General features: G+C 43.1%; 1 pseudogene across 1 annotated transcript; it reads left to right on the top strand.

Annotated features, from left to right (window-relative positions):
• Positions 1–559: 559 nt before the first annotated feature.
• On the top strand, positions 560–18,448 carry LOC307224839 (olfactory receptor 5V1-like; annotated as a pseudogene). Its single transcript has 2 exons — positions 560–1,131; positions 18,061–18,448. The product of its transcript is annotated as an olfactory receptor 5V1-like (transcript).
• Positions 18,449–19,456: the final 1,008 nt, after the last annotated feature.

Raw genomic sequence — 19,456 nt, 5'->3', positions numbered from 1 at the left:
AAAAGTCTGGTAGCTATTTTCTCTGACGTCTGGTGGGAGGGCATTCCACAGGGCAGGTGCCACTACCGAGAAGGTCCTCTGCCTGGTTTCCTGTAACTTGGCTTCTCACAGAGAGAGAACCACCATAAGGCCCTCGGCGCTGGACCTCAGTGTCTGGGTGGAACGATGGAGGTGGAGATGCTCCTCCTGTTTATATGGCTGGTTTCCCCTCCCCTCCAATAGAATTTTAAGTGAAATATCAATATATGACTCCCCCCCTTCTCCACATGGTATTATGTATTGTATAATTTTCCTTTGCCATAAGTCACTTGGAGACATTTGGGTGACAAGAGACTAAGAAGGTTAATTAACAACAACAACACTGAATTAAATGGATCAATGGTCTTAGAAGACGGCTTACAATCATAGAATCACAGAACTGTAGAGTTGTAAGGGACCCAAAGGGTCTTCTACTTCATCTCCCCACAATTCAGGAACTTCCTCTGTTTTCCTTTTCTGCCTGGCAGCCTTTCCCTCAAGCGCCATCCTTCTTTCTCTGCAGATAATCTCCGTATTTCCCATGGCTGGCAGCAGCAACTGGACCCAGGTGACGGAGTTTGTTCTTCTGGGTTTCTCCGGGATCACGCATGGTCAGACCTACCTGTTCCTGGTGTTCTTGGTGATCTACTTGGTCACCCTGTTGGGGAACCTCACCATAGTCGGCCTGATCCTCCTGGATCCCCACCTTCATAGCCCCATGTACTTCTTCCTCAGCCATTTGTCTTGCATGGACGTTTGCTGCTCCTCCGTCACAGTCCCCAGCATTTTGGCCAACCTCCTCTGACGCCACCACACCATCTCCTACCACCCGTGCCTGGCCCAGATGTTCTTCCTGATGGCTTTCTTGGGTTCTGAGTGCTGGCTGTTGGTCACCATGGCATACAATCGCTATGCCTCCATTTGCCAGCCTTTGCATTACTCATACCTCATGAGCACGGGTGTGTGCATGCAGCTAGCCACCATCGTCTGGGTCGTGGTCTTCCCGGACTCAGTGGTCCACATAGCCTTGGCCTCCAATTTACACTTCTATGGGGCCTTCCAGATCCACCACATCTTCTGCAACCTCCCACCACGGCTGAAAATTGCCTGCTGGAACAAGCGCATCAGCAAAATTGTCGTTCACATAACCACCATCTTTATGGGCCGGGGCCTATTCCTGGTAGTCGTCATCTCCTATGTCTACATCTTGGCTTCCATCTCGCGGATCTGCTGCAACACCGGGGCAGCGCAAGACCTTCTCCCACATGATAGTGGTCGTCCTCTACTTCGGAAGTGGATTGGTGAACTACAACCACCCCAGAGCAGGCTACTCCTTGGAGGTTGACACCCTCATCTCCACCATGTGGCCTTTGGGGCCAGCTAATATAAATATATAAAGCCATTTTGTTTCCCCAGAGAAACTTGGAAAATACATTTTAAAATCTTCATTTATTTTCTGTTGCCGCTGACAGCTTTTGTTATGACTAAAGCTTTATATTTTGTTGCTCACATCTGTGTTTCTTTTTAATGTAAGTGACCCAGAAAATGTTGCTGTTGGGTGTCAAATAAATATTGTCAATAAAAAACAAATACACAAATACACAAACAAAAAAAGTGCTTGTGCATTGTGCTTGGATGCTGAGTTAAGCCAAATCTTGTACAGTGGTGCCTCGCAAGACAAAATTAATTCGTTCCGCGTGTTTTTCATCTTGCGATTTTTTCGTCTTGCGAAGCACGGACTTTGGGAAAGCTTCAAAGATCACCAAAGTCTTCAAAAACCTCAAAAAAGGCTACCACACTGCGTGCTATGAGTTGCTCCTCAAAGTGAATGCACGGTTTTAAGAAAAAGGAAACAAACTTGCAAGACAAAGGAAACAAACTTGCAAGACATTTTCATCTTGCAAAGCAAGCCCATAGGGAAATCCGTCTTGCGAAGCAACTCAAAAAACGAAAAAGTTTTCCGTCTTTCGAGGCATTCGTCTTGCGAGGTACCACTGTACTCTGTTGCGGTGAGTTAGGTGGGTGGGAAGAGGTGGGATTGGTAGGTTCATGAACACGTATAAATCTGTGGGACCCTTCCCCAACTGCGTGAAGAAGCTTGCCAGAAGAAGAGTATCTTCAGTTGTTTCCAGAAAATACAAATAGTGGGCATCTGCCCTATCTCAATATGGATGTTGTACCAGCAGCAGGGCCTTCTCAGTAGTGGCACCCACCCTGTGGAATGCCCTCCCATTAGATGTCAAGGAAATAAACGACTATCTGACTTTTAGAAGACACTTGAAGGGAGCCCTATTTAGGGAAGTTTATAATGTTTGATGTTTTATCGTGCTTTTAATATTATTTTGGGCGCTGCCCAAAATGGCTGGGGTATAAATAATAAATATGTAAGTGACCCAGAAAATGTTGCTGTTGGGTGGCATATAAATATTGTCAATAAAAAACAAATACAGAAACAAAACCACCAGTGCTTGTGCATTGTGCTTGGATGCTGAGTTAAGCCAAATCTTGTACTCTGTTGCGGTGAGTTGTGTGGGTGGGAAGAGATGGGATTGGTAGGTTCATGAGCAAGTGTAAATCTGTGGGACCCTTCCCCAACTGTGCAGGGAACCAGAGCTTACAGGGTTAAACAGCTCAGTTCCATCGTCCTGCCTTTGAGGGGCGGAGAGATCTACATCCGGGATTTGTTTCTTTGTTCTGTCTGTACTTCCATTTTTGTCTGGGACGGAGGATGCCTTTCTCTCCGGAAACTGGCTGAATTTATTGCTGCTGTAAATAAAGCTTCTAGCGTATAAAGAAGCTGAGTGGAATCTTGATTTATGCATACTATGCACACACCGAAGGCAGAAGGCCAATTCACTGTGTTTTACTGTGCTGTGCTCAGAGGTCCAAAGAAGCAGAGATACACGAAGGAAGCCTGCCGGACATTCACCCTGAGCAATATTTACAGGTTATGGACTAGTCACGCTCCAAAGGCAAGAGAGCTTTCTGCGAAGCCTGCGCTGTGCCTGTGTCCTTAAAGAGCCACAGAGAAATCCAGCTGGAGCTTCTGCTATGCTGCGTGCCTTTTAAGGCAAGGCAGAGTGCTCACTGGGAAGAAAGGATCTTGCTGAAGGAAGCATCCCTTTGAAGCTGGCTAGCGTGAGTACTAATGTCTGGGGGAGGAGATGGCAGAGCTTCAGGAGACCTTTAATGTCCCTTTTGAAAGGCTCAATGGGCAGAATTGGGAGTACTGGTCCAGAAGAATGAGGGCATGGCTTCTGGCCAAAGGGCTCTGGCACTGCACACAAGCCCCACTGATCCAGGCTGCAAATGGAGCTGCTGCAGCAGACATGGAGGCTGCTCTGAAGAGAGATCAGTGGGTGCTGTGTATGCTGAGGGCTAACGTGGACGCTTTGCTGTTGCACCACCTTGAGGGTCTCAAGACGGCTCAGCCTGCTTGGCAGGTGCCGGAGAGGATTTGTGAAACCACAGCGGGAGCCGAGGGCCACGTTTCTGGGAGCTGCTTCTTTGTCTCAGGGAGGCTATGTGATGAAGAGGCCCGTAGACAGAGAGCAGGGGTTCGAGCAGGCCCAGGCTGTCCTGCATCCAAGAGTGGGGGTGCAGGGAGGAGTGGAGACACTGTGAAAGCTTTTGCTTCGAGACGTTGCTACAGATGCAGGTCCCGCTCCTATCTTGTGAGGGATTGTGCTGGTCCGGGAGGAGGTTACTGTGGGGCGAGGTCCAGGACCTGAGTTGAGGGTCGGCAGACAGTCCTCCTTGGGCGAAGCAGGGTCCACAGTGAGAAGCCGGGCAAGGACAGGAACTCTGGGGGAAACAGGACTGGATGCTGGCCAAAACAGCTCATCAACGACGTTGCTCCCACAACCTGGGACCGGGCTGATTGGCCTTTATCTTCTCTGAGGCCAGGGGCAGTCCCGGCCCCCAGGAGACCCACCTCTCCTGGCCTTAAGGCGAGCACTCCTCCTGGGAGAAACCAGTTCCCTTCGCCTCTCTGCCCTGAGTCTCTGCAGTTCCGGAGAGGCTGAAGGGTTACTGGGCCCAGGGGGAGACTCACCTGTAGGCACTGAGTCCTCAACCACCTCCGGAGCCAGACTGGATTCACCTGGTTCCTGCTCCTGAGGATCCGGCACAGGTGCAGGCACTTCAGAATCAAGGCCCTGCCCCAGTTCAGCCGGCCCTGGAGGCGGGGACTCCTGTGCAGGCTGGGATTCCTCCGGTTCAGCCTCTGAATCGGATTCCCAGGCCATCACAGACTGTCCGGTAGAGGCACCAGAAGTATTCAAGGTCATCTCCCATGGCAACCACCAGATTAGCACATCTGCAAAGCGTGGGAAGCCGAGAAAAAGGGGAACTGGCAGAGATGGTTTGGAGCAAAGGCACTTGGCAGCTTCCATGGCAACAATCAAGGACTGTGACCAGGGCAACGTGCTGACCTTTGTGATGGACAGTGGAGCATCACACCACCTAGTGCTCTCTGGTGGTTTTTTGTGTAACTGCACCTCTGTAAAATCTGGGGGGAGTTTGCCTTGCAGATGGAAGCAAATGTGCTTTGACTATGTCTGGCTCACTGTCTTGTTCTTTCTTACAGGAGTCGATTGAGGCTTACGTTGTCCCCGAATTGTCCTGCTGTTTGTTATCTGTCAGGGAACTGACATCAGAGCGAGAAGCGGAGGCAGGGCTCCAGAGTGATGCCGGAGAGGGAACCAGCAGGGGGGAAGGATTTCAGCGTGACACCAATAGAGAGGAGAGGGAGATGGAGGAAGCGGTGTCAGAGCTCCAAGACCCTTCAACCGAAACTAGCGGAGAGAGCGCTGGCACGCCTCTGCCTTCCCCTTACCTGCGCAGATGCATTCCGCGCAGGGAACATAGGAGGAGACTTGGGGTCAAACAGCTTTTATGCTGGAAGAGATTCAAGAAACACCCACTGACGGATTCTGCAAGTGACTAACAGGTCACGGAGGGCGAGCTTTAACCCTGAACATGGTTGAGCAAACAATCTAACTGAACTTAAGGCAATTTACGCACAAGTAACCCCCTCACAACCATTACATTATCTATTTCTGCTCTTGTTGCTGATGGTTTCAGAGTTTGTTTTGAGAATAACATGTCTCATTTCCAGGGGTGGGCGACAGCTGATCAGTGTGGAATGCAAAGATAGGCTGTTTGTGCTACAAACCTCTCTTGCAGGTCCGAGTACTACTGAGGCAGCACAAGCTCAATGTGCCAATGTTCCAGTCCATGATGCGTGCCACCATCTTTGGCACAGAAGAATGGGTCACATGAACTGGGAATTCATGAAGAAGATCCCAGAGTGCACTGAGGGGTGAAAAATGAAGTCATGTGCCAAATTTCTTGATTGCAGGGACTGTAAACAGGCAAAAGTGAAAACGTGTTCTTATCCTAGGTCTGGCAGAGTAACCACCAAACCCTTTGAACTGGTGCACGCAGATTTGTGTGGCCCTATGCCAGTGGCCAGTCTGGGTGGGGCCAACTTTGCTCTTTCTCTGGTGGATGATTTTCACGAAATGGCTGGTTTTTTACAATCAAACACAAGAGTGAGGCTGCATCAATAGTGAGAGACTGAATAACAGCAGTTGAGTTGCAATACTCATTGCATGTTAAGAGCTTTCAGACTGATCGCTGTGGGGAGTTCACCAGGTCTGCGCTGCAGAGTTTCTTCTGCCAGAAGGGGAAACGCCATAGGTTGACTGTCATGCACAGTCCCCAACAGAATGGTGTTGCAGAATGCAGGAACAGAATGCTTCAGGAGATGTCCGCAACTTTGCTTTTTGATGCTGGGCTCCCCCAGAGGTTTTGGGGGGAAGCATGGTGGAACGCTTCGTTCACTTTGAATCATTCTTTCTGTTTTATTGTAGGGGACACACCCTATTTTCTGCTCCACATCAAGAAGCCCAAGGTGCATTTCTTCCATGTGTTTGGCTGCAAGGCTTGGGTCCTTGTGCCAAAGGCCAAGCGCAGAAAGGATGGCCCTAGGTCCCAAAAGATTATTTTCTGTGGGTATGAGCCAGAGACCAAGATTTGCCTATCCAAACAGAGAAGTGCTCCTTCCTCACCCACAGGTCCAGCTGAGAAGTCCAGAAGGCACAGTAAGTCAGAGGGGGAATTCTCTGACAGCAAGGAGTTCTGACTGGCCCTAGCGGGTCAGAGGGGGTACCTGAAGTAGTGCTGAGACGTTCCGCTCTCACAACTAAAGGTAAACCTCCAGACAGGTTTGCAGTCACAAACGTGTGGGTAGGTATGGCTCAATGTGAAACTGAGAGTTTTGAGGATGTTCAGAAACTGCCTCAGGAAGAAGCCAGGAAATGGCATGAGGCAATGCAGGAGATAGGCTCAATGGAGTCTCTGGGTGTGTTCTCCCTCAAGACGCTGCTGGCGGGCAAGCAGGCCATGAGCGGTCACTGGGTTTATCGTCTTAAACCCACAGCAATAATAATAATAATAATAATAATAATAATAATAATAATTTATTATTTATACCCCGCCCATCTGGCTGGGCCTCCCCAGCCACTCTGGGCGGCTTCCATAAAAACCAAAAATACAGTAAAATATCACACGTTAAAAACTTCCCTGAACAGGGCTGCCTTAAGATGTCTTCTGAATGTCAGGTAGTTGTTTATCGCTTTGACATCTGCTGGAAGGGCGTTCCACAGTGCGGGGGCCACTACCGAGAAGGCCCTCTGCCTGGTTCCCTGTAGCAACAGGGGAACCACAGTACAAGGCTAGGCTAGTAGCCAGAAGTTTCACACAACGGAAGGGGCTGCATTACACTGAGGTATATGCTCCCACTTCCAGGAGTGAAACTCTTTGCATGCTCTTAGTCATTGCTGCACAAAGAGGTTTTCAGGTGCATCACTTTGATGTGGATGTGGCCTATTTGAACTCAGACCTCCAGGAGGATCTGTACATGCTTCCTCCTCCAGGGTTTGAAGGCTGGATGCTGTGTGGAAATTTCACAAGTCAATTTACAGACTGAAACAGTTGGCCAGGACTTGGAACTTGCGTCTGAATGAAGCCTTAGAGTAGTTAGGTTTCAAGAAGAGTCTTGCTGACAGCTGCCTGTACCCAAAAGGGTCAGGAGAGTCACAAGAACTGGTCTTGGTGTTTGTAGATGACATAATTCATGTCTCAAGGGCAGACAAACAGGTGCAGAAGTTTGCCAAAGAGCTTGGAAAACATTTTCAACTCAAGAACCTGGGTGCAGTGTAGGTCTACCTAGGGGTACAGATAGACAGGTCTGAAGATGGAAGCTTCTTGCTCAGTCAGAAAGGCAAGATTAAGCAGTTGCTTGAGAATTTAAGAATGTCTGATTGTGCAGGGATTAGGACACCCATGGAGACAAGCTACATGAAAGACAGTCAGCTAGGAGAACGCGTTGAGTTCGAGAATGCTGAGATCTTTCAGTCAGCTCTGGGTAGTCTGTTGTATCTTTCCCAGTGGAGCAGGCTGGACATTGCTTTTGCTACCAATCTGCTTAGCCGGGAAGCTACAAAACCCAGTGTAAATGCCTGGAATGGTATTAAGCGGGTGCTGAGATACCTGCAGGATACCAGAGACATCCTGCTCAAACTTTCAGCTACAGGTGACGCCAAGCTCACGTGTTGCACAGATAGCGACTGGGTGAATCTGGACGACAGGAAGTCTGTATCTGGAATGGTAGTAAAGTTTGGGGAATCTTCTTTTTTAAAAAATAATAATAATAATAATTTTTATTCATTTTCCAAACAATTTTATACAGTCAACACATTATTTAACACTCATTCTTCACTTTTCGACTTCCCTCAGTTTCTCTGTCAATCTTTCGTAAAATTTCTATTTGTTAACGCATTTCTAAACATAATATTGCCTTTTAGAACTCCTTTTCCTCTTACTCTCTTTTTTGCAATATTTCTTACTAACTCACAGAGACTCTTCAAAACCAACAAGCGTTGTCTGTACATCACATATGTTTTTCAGATATTCTGTAAATCTCCCCCAGTCCTCGATAAACTTTTGGTCTTTCTGATATCGAATCTTCCCAGTCAATTTATCCAATTCTGTATATTCAGTCAATTTCCTTCTCCATTCTTCCACTGTTGGAATTTCTTCCTGCTTCCATCTTTGGGCCAGAAGTATCCTTGCAGCAGTCACTGCGTATTGAAACAGTTCACAGTCTCTCTTATTAATTTTGTTTCCTACCATTCCTAATAGGAAGGCCCCTGGTTTTTTCCACAAACGTATATTTTAACATCTTTTTCAATTCATTGTGTATCATTTCCCAGAAGCCTTTCACTCCCACCACATATGATAGAAAGTACCTTCTTTTTCATTACATTTCCAACACTTATTGCATGTTTTGTACATTTTAGCCAGTTTAACTGGCGTTATATACCATCTGTAAACCATTTTCATTAGATTTTCTTTCAACGCAGTACATGCCGTGAATTTTAACCTTTCATTCCATAATTTCATCCAGTCATCATATTATAACCAAAATCTCTTGCCCAATGTATCATTACTGACTTTACCTCTTCATCTTTTGTATGCCACTTCAGCAACATTTTATACATTTTGGACAGATTTTTATACTCATTATTCAATACCTCCGCTTGAAATTTTGATTCTTTGCCTTCATACCCACACATTTTACAATCTTTTTCAAACATTTCATTAATCTGATAGTAATGTAACCAGTCATAAACAGATTCTTTCACCTCTTCATAAGTTTTCATTTTCCATTTCCCCCCTCCCTTATTACCAATTCTCCATATGTTATCCACCTCCCCCTCATATTGATTTTTTCCACGCTCATCACTTCTAATGGCAAAATCCAGTGGGGGAGTCTAGGTTCCAACAAATTTTTGTACCTCTCCCACACCTCTATCAATGATCTTCGAAAGATGTGGTTTTCGAAACATTTGTGAATTTTTTTCTTTTCATACCATAGATATGCATGCCAACCAAATCTGTTATCAAATCCTTCTAAATCTAACAACTCTCCATTCTCTAATTTAATCCATTCCTTTATCCAACAGAGGCATGATGCTTCGTAATATAATTTCAAGTCTGGCAGGGTGAAGCCACTTCTTTCTTTTGCCTCTGTTAATAACTTAAACTGAATCCTTGGCTTCTTGCCCTGCCAGATATATCTTGAAATCATTTTTTGCCATTCTTTAAAGATTGATGCCCCCTTGATTATCGGCAATGATTGGAAAAGGAATAACATCTTTGGCAGCACACTCATTTTTATCGTAGATATTCTCCCCCAAAAGAACAGTTTCAGTCTTCCCCACACCTCCAAATCCCTTTTTATTTGGTTCCACACAGGTAAATAGTTGTTTTGAAACAAATCAGTGTTCTTGGGGGTTAACCATATTCCTAAATACTTCACTTTGTTCACCACTTCTATCTCTGTCCTTTGTTGTATTTCCTCAATTAATTATTGATTCATGTTTATAGCAATAATTTTTTTCTTTTTTTTTGTTGAGATAGAATCCTGCAACTCGACCAAATTGCTCTATTTCTTCTAAGATTCTTTTGACACTTTCCACTGGTTCTTCTACCCTCATTACCAGGTCATCCGCTAATGCTTTAACTTTGTATTCATTTTTCCCTATAGACACCCCTTTTATATCTTCATTTTTTCTTAACGATTTTAACAAAACTTCCAGCACCATAATGAATAATAATGGCGACAATGGGCATCCCTGCCTTGTACCCTTGGTTATTTTAATGTCTTCTGTAGTATAGTTGTTTACTATCAGCTTCACTTTCTGTTCTGTATATATTGCCTTTATCCCATTATAAAATTCCTTACCCACTTCCATATACTCTAAATTTTTTAGCATAAAGTTCCATGATATATTGTCAAAGGCCTTTTCAGCATCTACAAAGATTAAGATAGCTTGTTTTTCATTCCTGGCATTCAGATATTCCAATATATTTATTATGTTTCTTGTGTTATCTTTCATCTGCCAGGAAGAAAACCCGCTTGATCCTTATGTATAAATTCTTGCAGTACTTTTTTCATTCTCTTTGCTAATATACTCACGAAAATTTTATAATCAGTATTCAACAACGAAATAGGCCTATAATTTTTGACCTGCGTCAAATCCGCATCTTGTTTTGGGATAAATGTGATAAAGGCTTCTTTCCATGTTTCCGGGATTTCACTGTTCTTTAGGATGTTATTTATAACTTCTTTCAATGGTACAAGTAGGATGCTTCTCAGTTCCTTATAATATCTAGCTGTAAATCCATCTTGTCCTGGGGCTTTTCCTTTTTTCAGTTCCTTTATTACCTCTTTTATTTCTTCAGTTTCAATTGGGGTGTTCAAAAAATCTTTTTTCTCTGTCAGGATCTTCTGCACTTCTTTTTCCTTTAAAAATCTGTCTATCTTTCTCATATTATTCTTTTCCTTACTTTTGTATAATTGTCTATAGAAGTCTAAGAATCCTTTTCTAATTTCTTTCGGGTTTTCTATTTCTGTGCCGTCAATGATAATTTTATTTACTGTGTTCTGTTCCTTTCTTTTCTTAATCTGCCACACCAGCCATTTTCCTGATTTATTCGTGAATTCAAAATTTCTTTGTCTCATTCTTTTTATATTTCCTTCTACTTCCTTATTTATTATCATTGCAAATTGTGTTTGTAGGGTCTTTATACTCTGTCTTATCTTCTCATTATTTGGTTTCTTTATCAATTTTTGTTTGTTCTCCATTATCTGTTTTAGTATTTCCTTCTTATTCTTCTCTCTATTTTTATTTTTCAAAGCATTCTGCTGGATAAAAAATCCTCTCATCACTGCTTTGCTGGCATCCCATACCATGTTCATTTTTGTTCCCTTATTGCAATTATTCAAAAGATACTTTTGAACATTTTCTACTACTTTCTGATCATCCAAAAGGTAGTCGTTCATTCTCCATCTAAACGTTCTTTCTTCATTTTTTTTTAAAAAAATAATATTTATTACTTTTAAACCTTACAAACAAGAAGAAAAAGAAAAGGAGAAAAAAAGAAGAAAAAAACAAAAGAAAAAACAATACAATACAATATATAAACAATACACCACACAACATTAACACATTAAACAAAACAAAACAAAACAAAAACAATTTAAAAACATACATCATACCATTTCAATGCCTTATCTTTCATTCCCTTGTTTCATCGACTTCCTCTCACCTCCCTTTTTGTATTCCACTTCTATTAATTGTTTCAGCAAATCCTTTCCATCTTTCACTATTTTCTGTCATATAAATATCTTAACTTATTTTAACCTTATTTCCATTAATACTATAATACTTATTTATGCTTAACTCCTTATAACACTTCTACTAAGGCCATATAATTTCATTCCAACATTTTTCTAACACTCATTAATTTTACCCTATTTCTGTAAATAAACTTTAAACTTTTCCCAATATTCTTCCACCGTCTCTTCTCCCTGGTCTCGGATACTGCCAGTCATTTCCATCAATTCCATATAGTCCATCAACCTGGTGATCTTCTGTCCAAGGCTCTTAACTCTTTTCCAGGTCCCTTCTGCAAATCTTCTTCGTATTTATACATACACTTTACTTTGTCTTCTGCTGATCTTGTTCTTAATTTCCTTTCTTTGATGCTGAAGAGTAGGTCTCGGGGGAGCTCCAACCTAACAATGTTTTTATTCCTTCTCGACATGTCATCCACATCTCCATGGTTAAAACTAAAATCCAAAACATATTTCAGGACATGTTTCAAAGTCCCTCCAAATCTGCAGGTCCCCACAACTCCAATTTCCTCCTGACCCAGGTCCAGATCCCAAAGGTCAGTAAATCCCTGCATGAGGTGATCTATCCAACTTTCCTTCTCCAGTCCAAGCAGGGTTCCAATATGACTTTCTCTGAATTCAATCATAGAGGGCAACAACTTGTAATCATCAAATTGCCTCTGTAAGGCTGGGGCTCTCTCCCTCTCCACTTGTATTACTTTAGGTTCAACAACAACAACTTTCTCCCTCGCTTTCTCCACCATTTGGCATGTCAAAGTAGATTCCTGTATCGGTTCCTGAATAGTTTCTGTGTAGATGTTCACTTTTTGTCCCAAATTAGTCACTTTTTGTCCCAAAATATCAATTTTAATATTCATCACATCTGTCTTCTTGTGGAGCTGTTCCAATGACTCACTTATCTTGCATAGTGCAATCACTAAGGCTTCTTCTGTCGACATTCTCAAGCAATCCAAGGTCAATCTCACAGTTTTCTCTTGCAGCTGGAGATTCCACCAGCCCAACTCTTGTAACAATTTCAAAGCCTCCCTCTAGAGGGAAACAATTTCTGTTTGTATCAATCCTTTTAAGCACAGTTCAAGCAGTAAAATTAGTTTCAATTTTCAGCTACTTTTACTCCTTTTTAAACGCAGAAGGAGACAATGAAAACAATGTATTTCTCTTATTTAACTAACTGTCACAGTCAATGAACTTTCCCAAAAACGTCAGTCTTACTAGCAGTCCATTTCCAGGTTCAGAGCGGTGGTGATCCAACTTTCTTCACTCTCTCCTGCAGGCTTACGCAATCCAAAATTCCTCCCCCTCTTCTCCTGCCTCCAAGGGGGGTTTAATGATTTTAGCCGATGGAAGTTTAATCCTTTACATAGGACTTTCCAAGACTTTAGCTTGCAAATTCTTTGCTTCAATCTATTTACAAAAGGGGAAGGCGGACTTCCTGTTTGAAACCTCCCCGTTTCGATGCCAAATTAAGACATTTAAAAATCCAATTTTCCGTTCTACTCACGGGTAGTTGTTTAGAATCAAATTGTCCACAGCAATGCGGCTTCACTCCGTGAAAGAAGCAGTCAATTCGAAGCACCGCGCCACTCACCCCACATCGCTCCGGATCCCCGAAACCGGGTCTCCCCACGAGTAGGGTGCAAAAGGTGCCACCTGAATCCCACGTTCACAGGCTTCTCCCGCCTGCGATTTTTAGTTGGTCTCCGCCTTCGCCGTGGCGGCCAGACCCTGAATTCCATGGAGCAAGTTCCTCCCGATCAGAGGAATTCCGCCATTGCCAGAGGCACTAACCCGGAAGTCCTAAACGTTCTTTCTTCAAAGCCCTTTAGTTCGAATTTTATTGCACTATGATCCGAAATCACTCTTGGTTGAATTTCAACTTCCGAGATTCTTAGAGTTAGTTCATTTGAGACCCAAATTTGATCTATTCTTGACAGAGATTGATTTGGTTCTGAGTAGAACGTAAATTGTTTCTCCAGTGGGTGTCTAAGTCTCCAAATATCAATCAAATTGCAGTTCTTTATCATTGAAAAGAAAGTCTTAGGTAATTTCCCATCTTTGCTCACCCCAGTTGTTTTCAATCTGTCCATTTCCATTGACACCACTCCATTCAGGTCTCCCATTATTATGATTTTCTGATCCATATGTTCGAACAGTTTTTCTTCTAAGTTTTCATAAAAGTTTGTCTTATTTCCATTTGGTCCATAGATCCCGACAATTATTTTTTTTCTCCTTGCCACTTTATTTGAACTGCCATAACTCTGCCTTCTTCATCTTTAAAAATTTGTTGAGCTTCAATATTTTTCCTGATGTACCAAACTACCCCTCTCTTTTTACTCTTATCTGAAGATATAAATTCATTTCCCAGTCTTTTATTGATTAGAATTTTTTTATGCCTTCTCGCCACATGAGTTTCTTGTAGACAGATAATATCCAAATTTTTCTTTTTTAAATGTTGTTCAATTTTATTCCTTTTTTTATCGTTAATCCCATTGATGTTCCAAGACCAGAAATTCAACTCCATTTTAGCCATTTTAAATTCTTTGTTATAAATTTTATAATCCGTCTACCTCTTCTTCTTCTTCTTCTTCCTCTTCTTTCTTTTTTCCTTTTTCTATCTCCTCCGGATCCACTCCTCCTGCAGCCTCCACTCCTGGTTCCACTCCTCTTGCTTCTTCGTCCTCACTTCGTAGTTCTTTGTATTTTCTCAAGAATTTCCCTAATTCTTCCAGGCTCGTAAGTCTATGTCTTTTACTTTTGTAGACAAAGGAGATCCCTTCCGGGTATTCCCATCTGAATTCTATGTTATTTTTTTTTAGGATCTGTACTGTCGGTTTATATGGGTCTCTCCGTTTAAGAAGCCTGATCGGGATGTCTTTATAAATAATTATATAATTTCCTTCGATATTTAGTCTCTTCTCTCTATTCTTTTGGAGAATCTGGTTTCTCATCTCCCTATCCTTAAAGGTGATCAGGCAGTCTCCTGGGAACTTTCTTGCCTTGGCTGATCTTGTCTTCAATCGAAATGTCCTTGCACAGATTTTGTCACCTCTTCTATATCCATCTCCATCCGTTGTGCAATTTCTTTTATTAATTTCTCTTTAATATTTTCTCCTTGCAACTCTGGGACAAGTAGCAATCTTAAATTCACTTCTCTCTGCCTGAGTTCATTCATAGAAATCGCGTCCCAGACCTCCTCTTGAGTTTTATTAATTTCTGACATTCCCGCCCATATTCTCTCTTCTTCCTTCTTCATCTCCCTCATTTCCACTCTTGTCTTTTTCATTCCCTCTTCCAAGTTCTGTGTCCTCTTATTCACGTCCTTCAGTTGCCCTTTCAGCTCATTGACTGCATCAATTTTTTTGTCCATTTGGCCCATTCTCTTATCCATTTGTTCCAATTTCGCTTCTATATTCTTTTCGCTCTGCTTGATGTTGGAGTTAACCTCTGCAAACGTTTTCATAATCTCTCCTTTGAGATCCGTTTCTTGTTTTGAACCTCTCCTCTCTGCCAGTGTTCCCCCATCACCCCCTTTCTTTTGTGTATGAGACATTATAATCAAAATCCAGGTGCCTAATATACCGTCAATAATAATAAAATGTTCATAAAATCTTCAATCAAAATATGCAATCATTAAGACATTTTTCCACAAATGATATATATGATAAAAAAGACATAAAAAGATCCCCCTCCCAAATTCTCATACACTTGAATTAATATGTCAATTAACTTATATAAACAATTTTTTACTAAATAAATTTTTCAGATATAATTTCTACTTGTATGGCAAAACACCTATTAACCTATAAATTTAAACTTTGAGGAGGCCAATCCCACACCAAAGCTTTTCCTCCTTTCTTCCTTCTTCTTGCCACCACTTAGGCTAAATCCATATCGGTTTGTTATGGACAAATAAATCTCCCAATTATAATGTTGCCCAAATTATTGTAATCCAATATCTGTATATTAGCTGTATCCAATAAAATCCAATAGCTGTATGCTGTAATCCAATAAAGATAATCCAATTAAATGGCCAAAGTTACTGAAGGTTATGATAAGGGGATCCAAAAGTACCCAATATATCCGAAGAGAGGAAATAAGAGGAAATGTGTTAGGAGATTCAGAACTTACAGGGTTAAACAGTTCTGAGTGACGTCTCCCATTCTGAGGCATGGTTTGTTTCCACATAGGGGAGTGTGTGTTCTTTCTTCTTTCGCTTTACCGAGGAAGCGGAGAGATGTCGGCCAGATCACCGGGCAGATTTAATGATGTTATTCTATGCAATAAAGACTTCAGAGATAAGAGCAAAGCCTGCTTTCGCAGTCTGCTTTATTCCCACACAAGCGGCAGCTTTCTCGCTGTGCAAGCTCTGCTACTGGTTTTTACCGGCGCGGACAGCAGGAGTGTCGCAGCTAAGAAGAGTGCCGGGCGCCATCTTGGACAGTGTCCAGAAGAATCTTTCCAAAAATAAACCCCAAAGTTACCAAGACTGCTTATTTAAAAATCTCAAATTTAAGTTCGACTGTACAAAACAAATAGAGGGGAGAAAGAAGCAAAAAAAATTTTTTAGTCCAGACTGTTCCCCTATCAAAATAAAAATGACGAGTAAAAATAACAGAGAATAGTTTGTTACTTCAAATCCTGGTTCACTTATCTCCAGATAAAAATAGTGTCCTTCATACAGCCTGTTAGGCAGCTCTTTCTCATTTCATTCTGCGGATACACATAAAGAGAAACCAGTTACGAAGGCAAAGCCTTCATTCAAACACAGTCCTTTCCCATTGTGTTTAAACAGTTAAATTTGTTTGAAAGCAGGGGTAAAAAATAGTGAGACAGTAATTTATGCTGCCTGATATTGGCTTTCTGTATTTTACTTGTAGCTGGGTAACTCTATCTTTCCATTAAAATGGAGGCACGAAAGTTCTACTTTGTTGCACAGGGTTTTTTTGAAAGCGAAAGTACCAAGAAGTATCCTTTCTTTTAACTTCCTTCAGACCCTTCGTTATATCGAGAGCCTTTTAAAGTCATAGAATAGTTACCCTCTGCCCCCTCTTTTAGTTATTCCCTTCTTCTGCAACTCTTTGTTACTTTTTGCAACAGTTTATATCACTTTTAATAAGTTTTTTTAAGAGGGAGAAGTTCAAACCACTTGCTGTGTTACCAACCTCCTCTCCGCGCTCCGCTCGTAATCTTGCGTCGTTCTCTGATTTCAGATAAAAACTGACCTCTTTTTCCACCTTCTTTTCTGAAAGCCTTCCTTTTGTATGCTCCAATTATATTCCAAAATCCAAATTTGGCTTAGATTCTTTATTTTTGAGAATCGATCACTCGCCCTGCAAGCCTGGGGCTGCGTTCTCAAGGGTGAGACAATGGCTTCCCCGGTGCCTACTTTCTCCGCCCGCCGTTCTCTTCGCTCCTGTTCCGGAGTTACCTGACAGCCGGGCAATCTGCAAATGGCTCTGCTGGGCTCCTGACCCTCTGGTTTCCCTCCAGAGGGGTTTTGGGGGGCTACCGCGCCCTGTAGCACCCCCGTTTACCCTCGAGAACCCGGACTTTCTCTCTCCCGAGAAAGTCCCACTTGCGTCGGGTCCGTGGCTCGACCAGAAGTCAAGTTTGGGGAATCTTCAGTTGGGTGGAAGTCCCAGAAGCAGAGTCTCATTGCGCTGTCCTCTACTGAAGCTGTGTTCAGCTCACTGTCGGAGTTGTGCCGGAAATGGGAGTTCTACAGGTGTCTGGTTCAGGAAATCTGCGGGGAGTGTTGCTTGCCCATCACTGGGAGGACAATCAACCCTGTCTGAAGTTGGCAGAGTCTGGGCAGTCTAAGGCCAGAACCAAACATCTGGACATACGTTTCCAGAATGTGTGTCAGAGAGTTCAAACAGGCTTGGTGAAGTTGCAGTACCATCCAAGCCAAAGGAACTTAGCAGATGGGATCACAAAACCTTTGCGCTTCTAGCATCGTGGGGAGTTGTGTGAAGGTTTGGTTTTGGGGTAAGTGGTGATACTTACAAGCCCCCAGCAGCACAGGACGAGAGGGGTTGTGAGGGGAACCAGAGCTTACAGGGTTAACCAGCTAAGTTCCATCGTCCTGCCTCTGAGGGGTGGAGAGATCCACATCCGCGATCTGTTTCTTTGTTCTGTCTGTACTTTTGGTTTTGTCCGGGATGAAGGATGTCTCTGGCTGAATTTATTGCTGCTGTAAATAAAGCTTTTAGTGAAGAAAGAAGCTGAGTGGACTCTTGATTTATGCACACTATGCAAGCACAGAGGGCAGAAGGCCACTTCACTGTGTTTTACTCTGCTGTGTTCAGAGCTCCGCAGAGATGCATGACGGAAGCCTGCCGGACCTTCACCCTGAGCAATATTTCACACCAACTGCATGAAAAAGCTTGCCAGAATAAGAGTATCTTCAGTTGTTTCCAGAAAATACAAATAATGGGCATCTGCCCTATCTCAACATGGATGTTGAACCAGCAGCAGGGCCTTCTCAGCAGTGGCATCCACTCTGTGGAACGCCCTTCCATCAGATGTCAAGGAAATAAACGACTATACGACTTTTAGAAGACACCTGAAGGTAGCCCTGTTTAGGGTAGTTTATAATGTTTGATGTTTTATTGTGTTTTTAATATTCTGTTGGGAGTCGCCCAGAGTGGCTGGGGAAACCCAGCCAGATGGGTGGGGTATAAATAATAAAATTATTATTATTATTATTATTATTATTATTATTAGACTCAAGGGTCATCTCCAACCCCCTGCAATGCAGGAATCACCTGCAGTGATACGAGCATCAATGAATTGGCCACTCACATCACCAGCATGTTTGTGGGACTGGGTCCCTTCCTCTTCATTATCTTCTCCTATTTCTACATCTTGGCCTCCATTCTGAGGATTCACTCCAACACTGGCAGGAAGAAAGCCTTCTCCACCTGCGCCTCACACTTGGTTGTGGTCACCCTCTGTGTCGGAAACGGGTTCCTAAACTACAACCGCCCAAGCACCGGCTACTCTCTGGAGATAGACACCCTGATCTCCACAATGTTCTGCATCGTCACTCCCATGCTGAACCCCCTCATCTACAGCCTCCGAAACAAGGAGGTGAAGGGCGCCCTGAGGAAGGTTCTGGAAAGCCAGAGGAAGTTCTGCACTTCCTCTCGCAAGCAGTGAGAGTGCAGGTCAGGGGTGGGGGTGGGGAAGGAGATGGCGCCAGCCGTCTTCCCGGCAAAGCCCAGTGGCCCCAAAACAGGGCATGAAAGGAGGGGCTGGATTCTCTCAGTCTGTGGTTCTCACTAGGCTACCAGCCTTCCAGACTCCTTGGTTAACTCCTTAGTGGAAGGAGACAAACAAGAAGGGCAGCAGGGGAGAGAGAAGCGTGTGGGCAGAGAGGGAGTTAGTCCAAGAAAACTTGGGTTTTATTTGAAATTGTTCTAGACAAAAGATACTCATCAGGCCTTTGGGGCCAGCTAATATAAATAGATAAACCCATTTTATTTCCCCAGAGAATCTTGGAAAATACTCTTCATTTTAAAATCTTCATTTATTTTCCGTTGCCGCTGACAACTTTTGTTATGACTAAAGCTTTATATTTTGTTGCTCACAGCTGTGTTTCTTTTTAATGTAAGTGACCCAGAAAATGTTGTTGTTGGGTGGCAAATAAATATTGTCAATAAAAAACAAATACACAAACAAAACCACCAGTGCTTGTGCATTGTGCTTGGATGCTGAGTTAAGCCAAATCTTGAACTCCGTTGCGGTGAGTTGGGTGGGTGGGAAGAGGGGGGATTGGTAGGTTCATGAACATGTATAAATCTGTGGGACCCTTCCCCAACTGCGTGAAGAAGCTTGCCAGAAGAAGAGTATCTTCAGCTGTTTCCAGAAAATACAAATAAGGGGCATCTGCCCCAACTGAACACGGATGTTGTACCAGCAGCAGGGCCTTGTCAGTAGTGGCGCCCACCCTGTGGAACGCCCTTCCATCAGAGGTCAAGGAAATAAATGACTATCTGACTTTTAGAAGACACCTGAAGGTAGCCCTGTTTAGGGTAGTTTATAATGTTTGATGTTTTATCGTGCTTTTAATATTCTGTTGGGAACTGCCCAGAATGGCTGGGGTCTTAACAACAACAACAACAACAACAACAACAACCACAACAACAATTCTTACTACACAAAACA

This window comes from Podarcis cretensis (assembly GCF_951804945.1).
Source record: "Podarcis cretensis genome assembly, chromosome: 10".
NCBI lineage: Eukaryota > Metazoa > Chordata > Lepidosauria > Squamata > Lacertidae > Podarcis > Podarcis cretensis.
The sequence above is the reverse complement of the archived record's forward strand: the minus strand, read 5'-3'. Positions and strand labels throughout refer to the sequence as shown.